This window comes from Podarcis liolepis (genome assembly GCF_965112155.1).
Source record: "Podarcis liolepis genome assembly, chromosome: 8".
In the NCBI taxonomy this organism is placed as follows: Eukaryota; Metazoa; Chordata; class Lepidosauria; order Squamata; family Lacertidae; genus Podarcis; species Podarcis liolepis.
The window spans coordinates 47365031-47378488 of NC_139560.1; the positions used below are offsets into that span (position 1 = coordinate 47365031).

The 13458-nt window shown below is 39.7% G+C and overlaps 1 protein-coding gene across 9 annotated transcripts in view; it reads right to left on the bottom strand.

The window, feature by feature from the left end:
• Positions 1–13458, bottom strand: part of DLGAP1 (DLG associated protein 1) — a 291661-nt gene that overhangs the window by 183909 nt on the left and 94294 nt on the right. For all 9 annotated transcript variants that reach the window (XM_083518618.1, XM_083518617.1, XM_083518611.1 and 6 more), the window contains one exon: positions 12516–12622. The gene's annotated coding sequence lies outside the window, so the exon portion shown is untranslated. The remainder of the gene's footprint in view (positions 1–12515; positions 12623–13458) is intronic.

Consider the following 13458-nt stretch of genomic DNA (forward strand, 5'->3'; position numbering starts at 1 on the left):
CTCAAGTAGACCCAAGAAGTTATAGTAGTGGATCTCTGTATGCCAAGCCCCTGAGTGAATGAGCGCTGTTGGGGGAATTTTGTGGTGAAGGGATGGTGGTGTTTCATGGCACAGATGCTACTGAAGAGAAAACAAGTGTAGGAAAAGATGCACGAGGTGGCTGGTACATTATTCATCTATTATACTCATTTCTATACCACAAAGCTCAGATAAAATTCACCTATGTGATGGCGGTAAAATAACCCTCAATTAAAATCACAACGGAGCACTGAAACCAAAGCAAAACACATTAAGGAAACAGAAATAAAGAATGGGTCATCTTACAAGACGGTTATTTAAAATGGTAAATAATTTTCGTAAGAAGCCTTGCTGAAAGAAACAAGTCTGAAGCTGGCACCTAGAACTCATTGCAGATGGTGCCAGCTTAATCTGATTACACAGAGAGTTCCACAACCTATGCAAACACACCAAACACACAGTTTCTTTTTGAGGACAGTCAGGTCAGATATGGGTATAAGGAATAAGGTGATCTTATAAGCATACTGGCCCCAGATAGTTTAGGACTTTATATGCTGTTATGAGTTTGGGGTGTTAACTTGAGTGCCAGACTCTTCTAATTGCTGGATCCAGCAAGTGTTAAAATTCACTCAAGGCATATATATATATATTTTTAAGCCAGGCTAGCTTCCTAGTCAGGTGCAAAGAGAACAAAGGTGTATTAAGGGGCTTGGTGTGAGAAGGCAAATGGGTGAATCATAGAATCATAGAATCATAGAGTTGGAAGAGACCACAAGGGCCATCGAGTCCAACCCCCTGCCAAGCAGGAAACACCATCAGAGGACTCCTGACATATGGTTGTCAAGCCTCTGCTTAAAGACCTCCAAAGTAGGAGACTCCACCACGGGTGGGGCCGCTTTCTCAACCAGAAGTTAGAGCAAAGAGTTTTAGAGGTGATCTAGAAGTAAAGCGGCAAGCAAGGGAGCCATGCCAGATCTCTGCTTGAATCCAAGGTTGTGGCTATGGGAGAAGCAAGAGTTTCTTAGGGTGTTAATGCTGCGAACCCCTCCTTCATGGGCTCAGGTTGTATACATGTGTAAATATATCCTAAAATCACCATAGTCTCCTCTGTGCCTCATTCCAAATGGAAACACAAACCCTGGGTAAGCACTAGGAACCTCTGGAATCTCACACCACTTGGGAGACTGGGGTGGAGTGCAACTATACTATAAGTAAGACCATGAAGGGTATTGCCAGCCAGTGCAGGTCCATCAGTACTGATGTTATATGTTGTTGGTAATCAATGCCTGATAAGAATCAGGCTGCAAACCAGCCTCAAGGGTAACCCTACATAGAACACATTACAATGGTCTATTCTTTTTAGGTTACCCGTGCCAAACTATCCTGATTCAAGAATGGTCACAGCCTGAAAGGCACTTAGGTAACCTGAGCCTCAAACAGCAAAGCTGGGTCAATATGTCCCCCACCCCAACTGTGAACTTCACACAGAGTTCAGAACAAGAAACTGGCTGATCTTCTGAACACAGGAACCACTCACCTACAATGTTTTCATCTTGCCAGTGTTTACACTCAATTTAAACTCAATTAATTGGCCCTCATCCAGTCTGCAATTGCATCCAGGTTCCATTCCAGAACTGGCACACACTCACCTAATTTTGATGTTATGGAGAAACAGAGCTGGGTGTCACCAGCATATTTGTTACACCATCCCCTAAAACTCCTAGTGACCATTTAAACATTTTAATAATAGTAATTTTCTTTAGTGACCACTTCTGCAGATCCCCTGTGATGCCAAGTGGTTCTTGATCCATTCAGGACCGCTGTCCCATGTGTCCTTTTTAAAGAATTAAAATCAGGCCACACCTACTTTTATACTTTGACCATTACACTTCAGCAACACCAACACCCTGTGTCCCCCAAAGGATTGGCCATGAATAAGTAAGGCCCCCAGATGCTGGTCATCTGCCTTACAACAACAAATCAACTAGATGTTAAAAGCTCATTCAAAATAAAAATGTTTTCAAAAGCCATCCAAAACAGACCTCCAATGGTAAGATACTCCACAGTCATGCCACAACCAGTGAACAGGCTCTGTCTCTTGTTCTGACATGTCTACTCCAGTGCTACTGTGAGGAGAAAATTCTTGAGGTTTAAATGTTAGCATTAGCACTTTTAAATGAAAAATGAATAGGCAGCTAGCATAGACGAATTGAGTTTAGAGCTTTATGCTTCATTCTTCATGCCCCAGTTAATAATCTGGCGACTGCACTTTGGAAGTTTTCAGAGTATTTTAAAAGATAGCAATGTGTAGAGAATATTGTACTATCTAGTCAGGAAGTGACTAATGCTGCGATCTTAAGAAACATGCCAGGAATAAGCCCCATTGAACAAAACAGGACTTGCTTTGGGGTAAACAAGCATGGGATTATGACGTGAGGTATGGATAACTAACACTATTTCCATCTCTTCCATGAAAGACCAAAGCTCTAAATGCATGCAGTAGCAACTTTATTTTTAGAGGGTTGTTTTTTTAAAAAAACAAACCTCTAGTCTTCTCCAACTTTGAAGTTGCTGTTTTTTAAAAAACGAAAAACAAAACCCTGTCTGAATGACAAATCAGTTGCTCCCTTAAGAGAAAATATAATTTGGATGCCAATCTAAAATATGTAGACTATAGTAAACCTTATGATTTATTTTCATTGCACAATCTTAATTCACCTATTTCATCAACATAAAATTCAGAATGCAAGATTAGTCATACCTGCCTACATCATACCTGTTTGTTTATAAACTAAACTAAAATATTATTGCTTTAGCTCCACCATTTCTGGCAAGAAAGCACTCTTTTCAAAACCAGCAAAGAAACCACCGAGCACGTCCCTAATTACTTTGTACCATACCTTTCAATGAAGTCTTAGCACAGATTTAAGAATGGTTGGATAGCTGAGATCTGATCCATACATTTTGGACTACCACTGCTGACTGGGCTGATGAGACTTGCCTTCCAAATAATTAAGAGAATACCAGGTTGCAAAAGCTAGCTCCTGGTGGAACCTACTAAAGCATAGGAGGTTATTGTATACTGTTAAAAATAACTACCAATAGATGTTAACTGACAACTTTCTCACAGTCAAGTTCCAGCTGGACACTACAAATCTCTACCCTGAGGCAAAGAAAAACTGCCTGGGGGAAAATGCTACTGCAAGTGATTGTGACATACTGTCTTGTTTGGATGAAAATTCCAATGTCAAGATCATCTTCTGGAAGCTACCAATAGAGCAAACACAGCATCAAAGATTTAACCATCTCAAACAGAAATGAAAAATCATTTTTGATTATCTTTATTTATTTTACCTTCTTTTATGCTTTTGCATAAAAGCATTCATTTATTGGAATCTTTGGAATTCAACAGGAAACACTACTGATGTTTTTGTTCTACCCCAACAGATCTGAAAAGCAAAATTTAAAAACAATAACTAAATTTCCTACCTTTTCTGATCCTATTTCAGTTCAGGAACTCAAAGTATAAAAGAAAACTCAAATAATCTTAGCTACCGTCTGAAGTATAATAATAGAACATTATAGGCTCTGGTTTGAGTCTAGCCCGACCATGTTTTTGAAAGAAAATGGTTTTAGCAAAAGTTCTCTCATCAGCAGAATCCTTCATGTCCTTGCTACTGTTTAGAAAGTTCTTCTAAGATGGGATAAATGCCAGGGTTAAGGACCAAAGTCCATAATTGTTTAAGGGCTTTTCCACTAACAGACTTTATGCTTTCAGACTTTATGTTTTCAGTCTTGAGTCTTCTAGCTATTGTCTGCCACTGAATTCTTTTCAATGTATTAGCAAACTGCAGAACTTGCATCGCTAATTATGCACGTTATCTCAGATGTTCTGCAAGAACTTTCAAGGTAAGAGCCGATAAGAGCAAACTTCTCTTCTAAATTATATATGTATCCAACACTGTGTGAGTGGAAGGCTAGCATGTGCAATTAATCCCCCCTCCTTATCCTCCCCCAACAGTCCTCAAAAAGCATCTCCAGAAGGTTGGGAGGTCCCAACAAGACCTGTGAACTGTGTCACTCAGGACCACAGATAGTGGGGTGGAATATCCTGAAATCAGGCAGAGGACCATCCAGGGCAATCCAGTTTCAGGCCATTGCCCCCTCCCCCTACAACCCCATATGACCCAACATGCAATGTTTGCTAGGTCCTCCTGATCTTCTGCAGAGGCTTTTAAAGCAACAGGGACCTGCATGGGGAAGGAGGAGAAGGGAAAGATCTGTTGCACACTGCCCTTTCTTTGTACAATATTGGATGCCATCCACAGTATATAAGTCAAAATGAATGAGGAGATATATATTTTTGGAGGCAAGTGCAATATCTCATGTTGCGCAAAAAAATGTTTAAATCATAGCGGAACATCAGTTTCCAGAAAAGGTATATGTCTGCCCTCTAGACCTTCTTGATAGATTTAAAAGAAGGTCATAACTGCCAGAACACTTCTAATGGAAATGAGAATCTTATTCAAACTAGTGTTCTGTCACTGCTCTCCTACAATAAACAAAGAGTGCATGTTTTGTCAGGTCTGGAATCAAGCAACTGCTTATTAAAATGCATTTTTGTTACCAAGAGGCTCTTACAGCATCCTCTACATTTAAATAATGCTGACAAAACAATTCTACTTGTTTCGTTGGCATTTATCTTAACAACTGTCATAAAGAATGCACCATGCCTGCAAAAAAGTGCCCTATTAAATTGTAACAGTCTATCAAAGGGTGTCATTGATTGTTAGAAGGAGATTCTTGTCTTCACTGTAAACAGATAAACCAAAGAACAATAAAAGCTGTATATGTGTTTACTACTGGCCATAACAGCCAGTCAATATGTTAAACTACTGATATGTTTGCTGCCCTGGTGTTCTGCACCTTGACTTGACTCACTGCCCAGCAGTCTCCCTGCCTTAGCTGACAGAGCTGATTTTGTAAGCGGTGTTTGATGACTCCCAGACTGCTGGTTCGGGGGGGGGGTTTAGCATCCATGACAAGGTGGCTGATCTGGGGTGTCTCGGGACTTTATGGCTGCTGTGACAACCATGGGGCTGTCCCAACAAGCCACTGGCCACCTCCTGTTCACCACCATTAATTCACCATATTTAATCAGGTCCCCACCCCACCCCTCAGATCCATAGGCACAGCTTGGAAATATTATGATATGCTTGTGTTTGATTTGTGTATGTTATAGAATGACCTCTTGCCCACCTGACGGTGTGTGTTGATTCCTTGGCCATGGATGTACACTGGCACAGTAGACACTGACAGTGTTTCCAGGGATGCCTGGTGTATGCCTGTCATGTTTACACCATTTTGCAATTTCTGGTTTAGTTTTCTCACTTCCCAGACTGAACATGCATGGAAAATGGCAACCATTCCATCAATGTAGCAGCAGTTTCTTTCTCCTTTACCCCTTCCATCAGCAAAAATAGAACTGCACTTATGAAAGCCCTTCTTGCCTCAGGTTCCAGGTTAAATCCAATTAACAGTTGATAATGATGCAACACAGAGAATTCAATCTGTTCAATAAATCTTAGGAAGAATACTGAGAATATCAGGAATAATACAGAAACAATTATGAAGAAACTTATTATCACAAAATACAGCCCCATTACAAAGAGCTTTTGGAATCTTAACTGTGAAGACATATGATTTCAAGTGTGGTGAAAGCTACTTGAACCCACATTCACAACCTGAAAACAAACACTTCAGACTGCAGCAAGTGTGCACACATTTAAAATGCTATATCTGTTTTCATCCTAAGGAGCTGAGATAAAACAGCTGGAAGACAAGAGAAGAATAATAAGATGGGGTAATGAAATACCTTTTGCCATCCAAATGTTGCCTCAATGTTTGACTAGATAATTCAATATAATAGGAAACCAGATAATTTCATCTCGTACCAGGTATTTGGTCAAACTGTTATTTGCACAGTAGGAGCAAAGTTTAAAAAGAAGAAATAATTTGCCATTTCATTTGTGCTCTCTTCCACATGAAATGAAAACAAAACATTTAGAAAATCGAGGTAATATTTGAGTCACTTTTTGCTTAGTCAAAAATGAATGCATAGAAAGATATTATTGCTATGTATTCTCCAAGAATGTTGATTAGATAGAAATTGCAAAGAATATTTTCTCTCAAAAGATACTGTATAGCAATAGCAAATGATATATAAAACAAGGTTATGCTTAATGTCAAGATAACACTGCTGTCAGAAAACACTGCTGTCCTTCTTTAAAAAAACATAAATTAATAGCCTAGTTAGCTTTCAAAAGTGTTGTGCCTAGTTGGCTGCTAAACTAGACTAGTACTAACAGTAGGCTGTCAAAATCCTTCTTCCTCCCTCCTCCAGAACACCCTTGAAGCCAATGCCCTTGTAAGAGGTTAGCACTTTTCATGATCATTTAAGAAATCTAATCAATTGGTGCCATCACGTATTACATACAAAGTGACACTGTAAGTGTGGCTGCAGGACTAAACTGATCCATTTGTTATGCCAACTCTCTAAAAAAAAGGAAGGATCGCTGGGTTGTCTTGAAGAATTTGACTTAAGGGGTCTAATTTAGTACTAGGGCTAAAAGGTCACTAATAACGAGTTATATTCTGGCACTTCAATTACAAACACCTTTCAGGCATAAACAGTGGTTTGTTGCACTCTAGCTGCAGCCTTTACCTCAGATTAGCAGCAGAACCACCACCACCCTAGCCTCCCCAAAAAGCTCACAAGGAAGATGAAATAGAGGAGTTGTCCACATCCCAAAAGGCAGGATGCCCTGGAATTACTCTTATCTTCTTCCTACTGTGCCAGTGGCTCTGATACATGTGGCAGGAACTGGCTGCTGCCACCACCATACTGCCTGACAGTGCTGGGCAAGGCTGCTTCTGAATTCCAGCACAAGGCTATGGATGCCAGCACAAGGCTATTATACCCATTCATAGGCCTTCAGAAGACAAGAGTACCAATTACTAGATTAAGCTGCACTGAAAGTGATATAAGAATACATCTAATTTTAAATCCACGCAGGTGGTTTTCTGCAGTCTCCTTCCAGTTATTATATCCTCTTACTGCCCCCTCCCAACAATTACATAAATGTAAGTTTTGAAGGTATTCGGACTCTATACTTTACCCCTATATGCCATATTAAAACCAATTTTCATAGGAACAAGTTAACCACATTCATTTTCTTCCATTCAGAATTACGTACATCCAGCGGCCTTTTAGCAGTCGATTGCGGGCTCCAACTTTTTATAAGACACACAAGCAGGTGTCAGTAACAATTTGCTTCAAATACATGCTGCTACATCTCTTTGCTGGAATTGATGGCCCATGGAAAGCAGCTACACCGTAACAATGAAAACTGCAGCAATCTCGTCAGGATAATTTTCCTTCTGATGGTGATGTATGGTTCTTTAGGATGACAAATAGCCGCTGCAGCAATGTCAGAGCCCCGGCAATTCAGGAAAGGAGCTTGTTTGTCAAGCAGATGCCTTGTACAATCAGAATTGCAAAATATCCAGAACAGAGCAGCTAGGGTATCAGAAGTCACAATTAATTTATATAATGAATTTAAAATACTGGGCTCTGCAAGGATTTCACTAAAGATATTTGACTTTATCCAATGCCTTATTGCAGACATGAATATTCTCATGGGCATGCAAAGCTCTTCAACCCTGAAGAGCTTCCCCATTCATTACAGTAGAAGGAACAATCCTGCACATGCTGAGAGATGGGGAAAATATTTGCCTCTACCAAAGTGGATGGTGAATCCTGCTTGCAGAGGAGTTCAGGATGTGGGCCAAGGCAGCAGTGGGTATCTTTATGTTTTTCACCATATTTGAGAATACAGTCTACAAGGGAGCGGAAAGAGGGCCTTTTCGGTGGTGGCACCCCAGCTTTCGAATGCACTCCTCAAAGAGGCTCACCTCTCTACCAACACCTCTTTATTTCCCCAAGCTTTGTATCTTTCATTGAGCTGTTTAGCTTTTCAAAATCTGGTTTTTTTCCTCTGAATACCACAGAATATGGCTAATGCAAAAGCACTTTGCTTACCAAAGATGAAAGAGAGCTGAGAGTAAAGTGACAGAAGAACAAGCCACAGAGGACAAATGAGCAAGCACAAACAACCACTTACAAAGTCCATTAATTGACTAGCATGTGTGGGATTCCAAACAATCTGAGGAACAGTTGCACATGACTGCGAACTACAGCCTATGATTAAAGTTCTGTAATCAAACTATAAAATAAACAATGCAAGGATACAAAATGGGCAGTCATTTTTAAAATCCTGACTATGATATATAAATAATTTGATAGGAAATATGAGCAAAGGAAGGGGGGAAAGGAATGACATGCAAAGAAAAATGAATCTTTCAAAATCTTCGGTGAACAGATGGGAAAGATTCTTTACAGAGAACCAAATTAGCAGCTGCCACATCAGTGCAATTTTACATGATCTTGAAAGGGTTTTTGCGTGAACTTTAGGTCTGGCAGCTGCTTTTGAACAATGGCACAGATTTCTCTTTTAACACTTACATAAAATCATATACTTATTTGAGCTTACAGACCTCAGAGAGCTCTTTAATCATTATATACAATGACAAACATTTAGACTGCTGTGTGCCTCCAGAGAGCTAATGCAGTTTTCATGATAGCAGATCAACAAACATCAACATGACTTCAGAGTTAAGGCAATTTCCAGAAGAGTGACAAAATTAAGGGTCTCCTATTTTCTAGAACCAGTTACCCGCCTTTCTCAAAATAGTCTATGACTGATTTGACCCTTCCTTGAAATTTACAGCTCAATACAATCTAGTAGCTGCTGTTCTCTGAGGACCCAGAGTGCATGTGCATAGTATAGCAGTATGACTTTGCACGTGAAGCTTAGGCAGTAGGAAAGCCATTCATGTCCCCATCATTCTTGCTGGTGGTTACCTATACTACATGTGCCTGAAGCAAGGACAGCCACTTTACTGTGTATTTATTTGCCAGGTGGCATGAAAGCCAATATGAACTGGAAAACAGAGTGAACAAAACACCTACAGCTGAGTCCAATTAATCCAGAACCAATGACCGCTTGTTAAATGGGATACCATTTCCTGCCTGTTCAGTGGCAACTAGAAATATTATAGAGTGAACGCACCAATTCCAGAGAAGGAAGCATGTCTCGGTATGGCCAGAAAGAAGCTGTCTACAAAATACTATGTTGGCCCAATAATCTTCACCATGACTGCCTTTAGCATAGTTTACAATTAATCCAAAATACAAACAGCTTCCTTCTGAATCCATCTGAAGTGAGGAAGTTGACAATGGGTGCTTCCAGCATGTGTCTGAATACTCTATAAGCACCCATTGTCATTGTCTCCTAAGTGCAAGGGTGAAGGGACATCTTCTGTACAGAATGCCTTCTAAAACATATAGTCTGGTAGTAAGTGAAGAGCAGGTCTCAGTTATCAGAGAAGCTTCTTCAAGGAAAACCCACAAGACTTGAATACTGCTGGAGTCAGAATCACAGGGGCTTTGAAGACATCCATATATATATCAGGGGTCAGCAAACTTTTTCAGCAGGGGGCCAGTCCACTGTCCCTCAGACCTTGTGGGAGGCTGGACTATATTATGAAAAAAATATATGAATGAATTCCTATGCCCCACAAATAGCGCAGAGATGCCTTTTAAATAAAAGCACACATTCTACTCATGTAAAAACATACTGATTCCTGGACCATCCATGGGCCAGATTTAGAAGGCGACTGGGCTGGATCCAGCCCCTAGGCCTTAGTTTGCCTACCCATTATATATATGGACCAGGAGTGTGTATGAGATCACCAGCAGTAGCCACCCACAAAGAGCTTGAGCACTGCATGGGTGATGGACTGAAGCTAAACTCTTATAAACGAAAAAACCCACCTTTCTCCTTTTGCAATTGAGGTAAATCCAAGATGGCTTCTGAAAGCAAACCCTGAATCCAAGATGTGTCAGAACAGTGAGGTCAGAGTTATGCCATTATTTATCCTGTTCTTCCTTTCTTATCAAATAGTCCACAGCTAAATCCACCTATCAGTGGTAATAAAATTCATTTCAAAATACTGTGTTTCAAAATCTGCTTCCATAATAACTTTATTAAATGTATTCCTGATTTATAATTAACTATGCAAGTTTGTATTTACTTATTTTAAAAACTTATATCTTGCCTCCTTTCTGACAAACTCATAGTGGCTAAAAAGTCAGAAAACAAAAGCATTATTTCGAACTATAAAACAATACTCCCCCCATTAAATTTCATCATGAAAACCAATAAAACCACACATCCACAGTAGCAGACAAAAGGAAAACGCAACCAGCCTCACATATACATTTGAAACCATTCCCCAGTAACCATTCTCCCTCATACAGAGCTAAACACATCCATTGCATCTTGTTTTCAGTCAATATACAAGCAACAAAGTGAAAGCAAACCTATTTTTTGATAGCAAAACCAACTCCCTTATCTAGGAAAAAATCCTGTGACTCCGCTATACAGCTGCAAATAAAACGTTTTGAATGTGTTGTAAACTGCAATATACAATTGTGACATTAGATGGGGACTGTGGGCTATAGCAAATTCAATGCATTTTTCATAGTGATTTTTTTTTAAAAAAAAAGCATATTCACAACCTTTTTAACATGTGTGTAGATTATACCCTGCTTTCTTTACTTAGTTTAGATTTTTCAATAATTTGACAAAACTGTTTGTAGTAGATTGCCTGAGAATAACCCAAGAACTTGTTTTGTCATGCTATGCCATCAAAAGCATATGGACTGTTCATAGCACCTCAGGTAAATATGTGTGTTTTATGATGGTACTGAAGACGACTGGATACTTATCTGTCTTAACCTTATCTTCCTGAGATTTGGCAAGTTTCAGTTTATATGCAATTCTGGCAGAAAATAAAAAATGGAGACTTTTTCTTTAAAGAAAAACTATTTTAAAAGTTTGCTGCCCAAAAATCCCTGGAGATGGAGCTGCCTGAAATTTGGCATCCTTATACTTCTAATGGAGACATCCACCCTTGTGAAAACGTATTGCCATTTTTAAATAGCGGGGACAAAATAGAGCTTCAGATTTAAGAGATCAGATCTGGAACCAAATAACAAATGGAATCAAAATGACACAGAGAGAAACTGCAACTGATCAGCTGCTTCCACACACTACGGATAAAAGAGGAATAAGGTAGTTGCTGCACATTCCTAATATGTACTGCGCAAGATTCCTGATCATGAATATTTTTCAAAGGCTGGAACACACTTTTCAGTTGCCATGTGCAGCTGCTGCTGAGATTGGTCTCCCCATGGCAACTGATTCTTATCTGGCCTGTGACATTTAGAATTACTTACCATGTGGAGATCAACCCACACATGTGCATACTCGGTAGGCACTAGAATACGCATACTCGGGAAACACTGGAAATGACAGGGAGGCTGACAATATGATGGCCAGCCTGATTATGGAATAACCTCCAACGTTATAAGCAAGAAGAGATCAAGCACCACAGGGAGGAGGGTTTTGCTGCCATCCCTCTGACAAGCTACATTTTCTCCAGCCTTTAGAACTAAAAGGTTCACGCTATGTCCAACACTAACCTAAATTACTCATTGCTGGAGGCTTAAGTTTTTATTTCTGCATTTAAAACAACACTACTCATAATCTGCACCATCCGTCCTTCTGATATAAGGATACCTTTGCCGTCAATTAAGAAAATCTATTGGACCTTGTTAGGCAGCAAGGTAAAATAATTAGCATTAAGAATGCTCCTGAGACTGTCAAACGCTGCCTTTGATGAACGCAGCTCATTGTCTACCAAAGGAAATCCCCAAGGTGAAATAAAACACCACACCGATCTAATGCGGATGTTTTTATTGGCTGAAGGGAGCCTTTAATGCATATAAAATTAAATGCTGTTGCCTCTTCAGGGACATAATTTGTATAGGTGCATTAAAAGCAAATCCAAAGAATTATGTTTTATGAGCTTACATGCTGCTGTGCAGGAAAATAGATGCTTTGGATGTGGTGCAATGAATGCCAGGCCAGTGCAAAGCCATAAGCCGCAGTAATGTGTTAACATCACAAAACCACAAACAGCCTCAAAGAATAAGAAACATCAAACATTGATCACATCTAGGGAAGATCCACGATGAATAATAATGAGAAATTATCAAATGCCAATAAATGTAACCTTTAGACTAGGCATGATTACATTATAAATGTGCCTGCAGCAACTAAAAACAACGTCATGAAACCAGACCAGGTGGTTGTGGAATGTGATCATCAATCACTCCATGTTCATAAGATGCAAGGCATGTGCTGAATGAAGCTGGGGGCTAGAGTCCTTCTGGCCTTGATGTTCACTAGAAATCTTCTGTCAAATTTCTGAACAAACGTATGCAGTGAAAGAAATAAAAGAAACCATACCTCCAGTAGTCAGTTTTCCATTTTCACTTGTTGCGTGTTTAGGAAATGAAAATGGTGTGCAGTTCTCAGTGCAGAATGTCACTTGTGATGTTTGATTCTTGGCTGTTCTGAAATGCAACCAAATGTAATAATTAATGCTGCTAGCCTATAAGCAACGTCGAAACAAGCAATCTTTCCAACTTGTCTCATTCAGCCTTAAATGGCACTTCAACAGTGAGGAATTTTGACGGCAGTACTTCCACATACAGCAACTTCATTTGACCTGGGAAAGGGGGCGGGGAGTTAAATGTTGATAGTGTTGCATAATGTAATTGTCCTTAGGCTTAAATCCAGCGTGGTTCTTTTTTCTTGATTGGAGGAAAGCAAATTGTCACCACGCAAGAAAGGCCCAAACAAATTGCACCTGCCTAGGAAGATTTAAGCACCAATAGCGTGGGAAGTATAAGTGAAATCTGAATGCAAGGTGAACCATATTCTAAAAGGAGTATGGCGAGAGCTCTGGAGAAGACAAGCATTCTGCAGGTGCTGATTCTAAAACTTCTGCTGTAAGCAGCTAAAGAAAGGTGTTTAATAGGATCAAGTTAAAAATCAATTCAAATGTGCTGCGGAACGATACAGAAGAAGAGCAAATGTATTGTTGTCCAAACATGAGTTTTTACAACACTTGTGCTATCAAGGTATGTTATTTATTTTGTATTGTTTTGGTAGCATTCTGGAGCCCAAAGGGCTACAACTGACGTACTGCTGTTTACCTGTTGTTCTAATCACTTACTTTTAATTCCTAAAAAGGCACCTGTATATCATCTCTTCCTTTCTCTACTGTTAACAGTTAAGGACCAATGCATAGCAATAATCACCTAGAGAAAATATTAATGCATCACGATCCTTGAATACAAGTAGCAGTGAAACTGAACTTCTGTAGTTAACCAGTACAGTTATACCT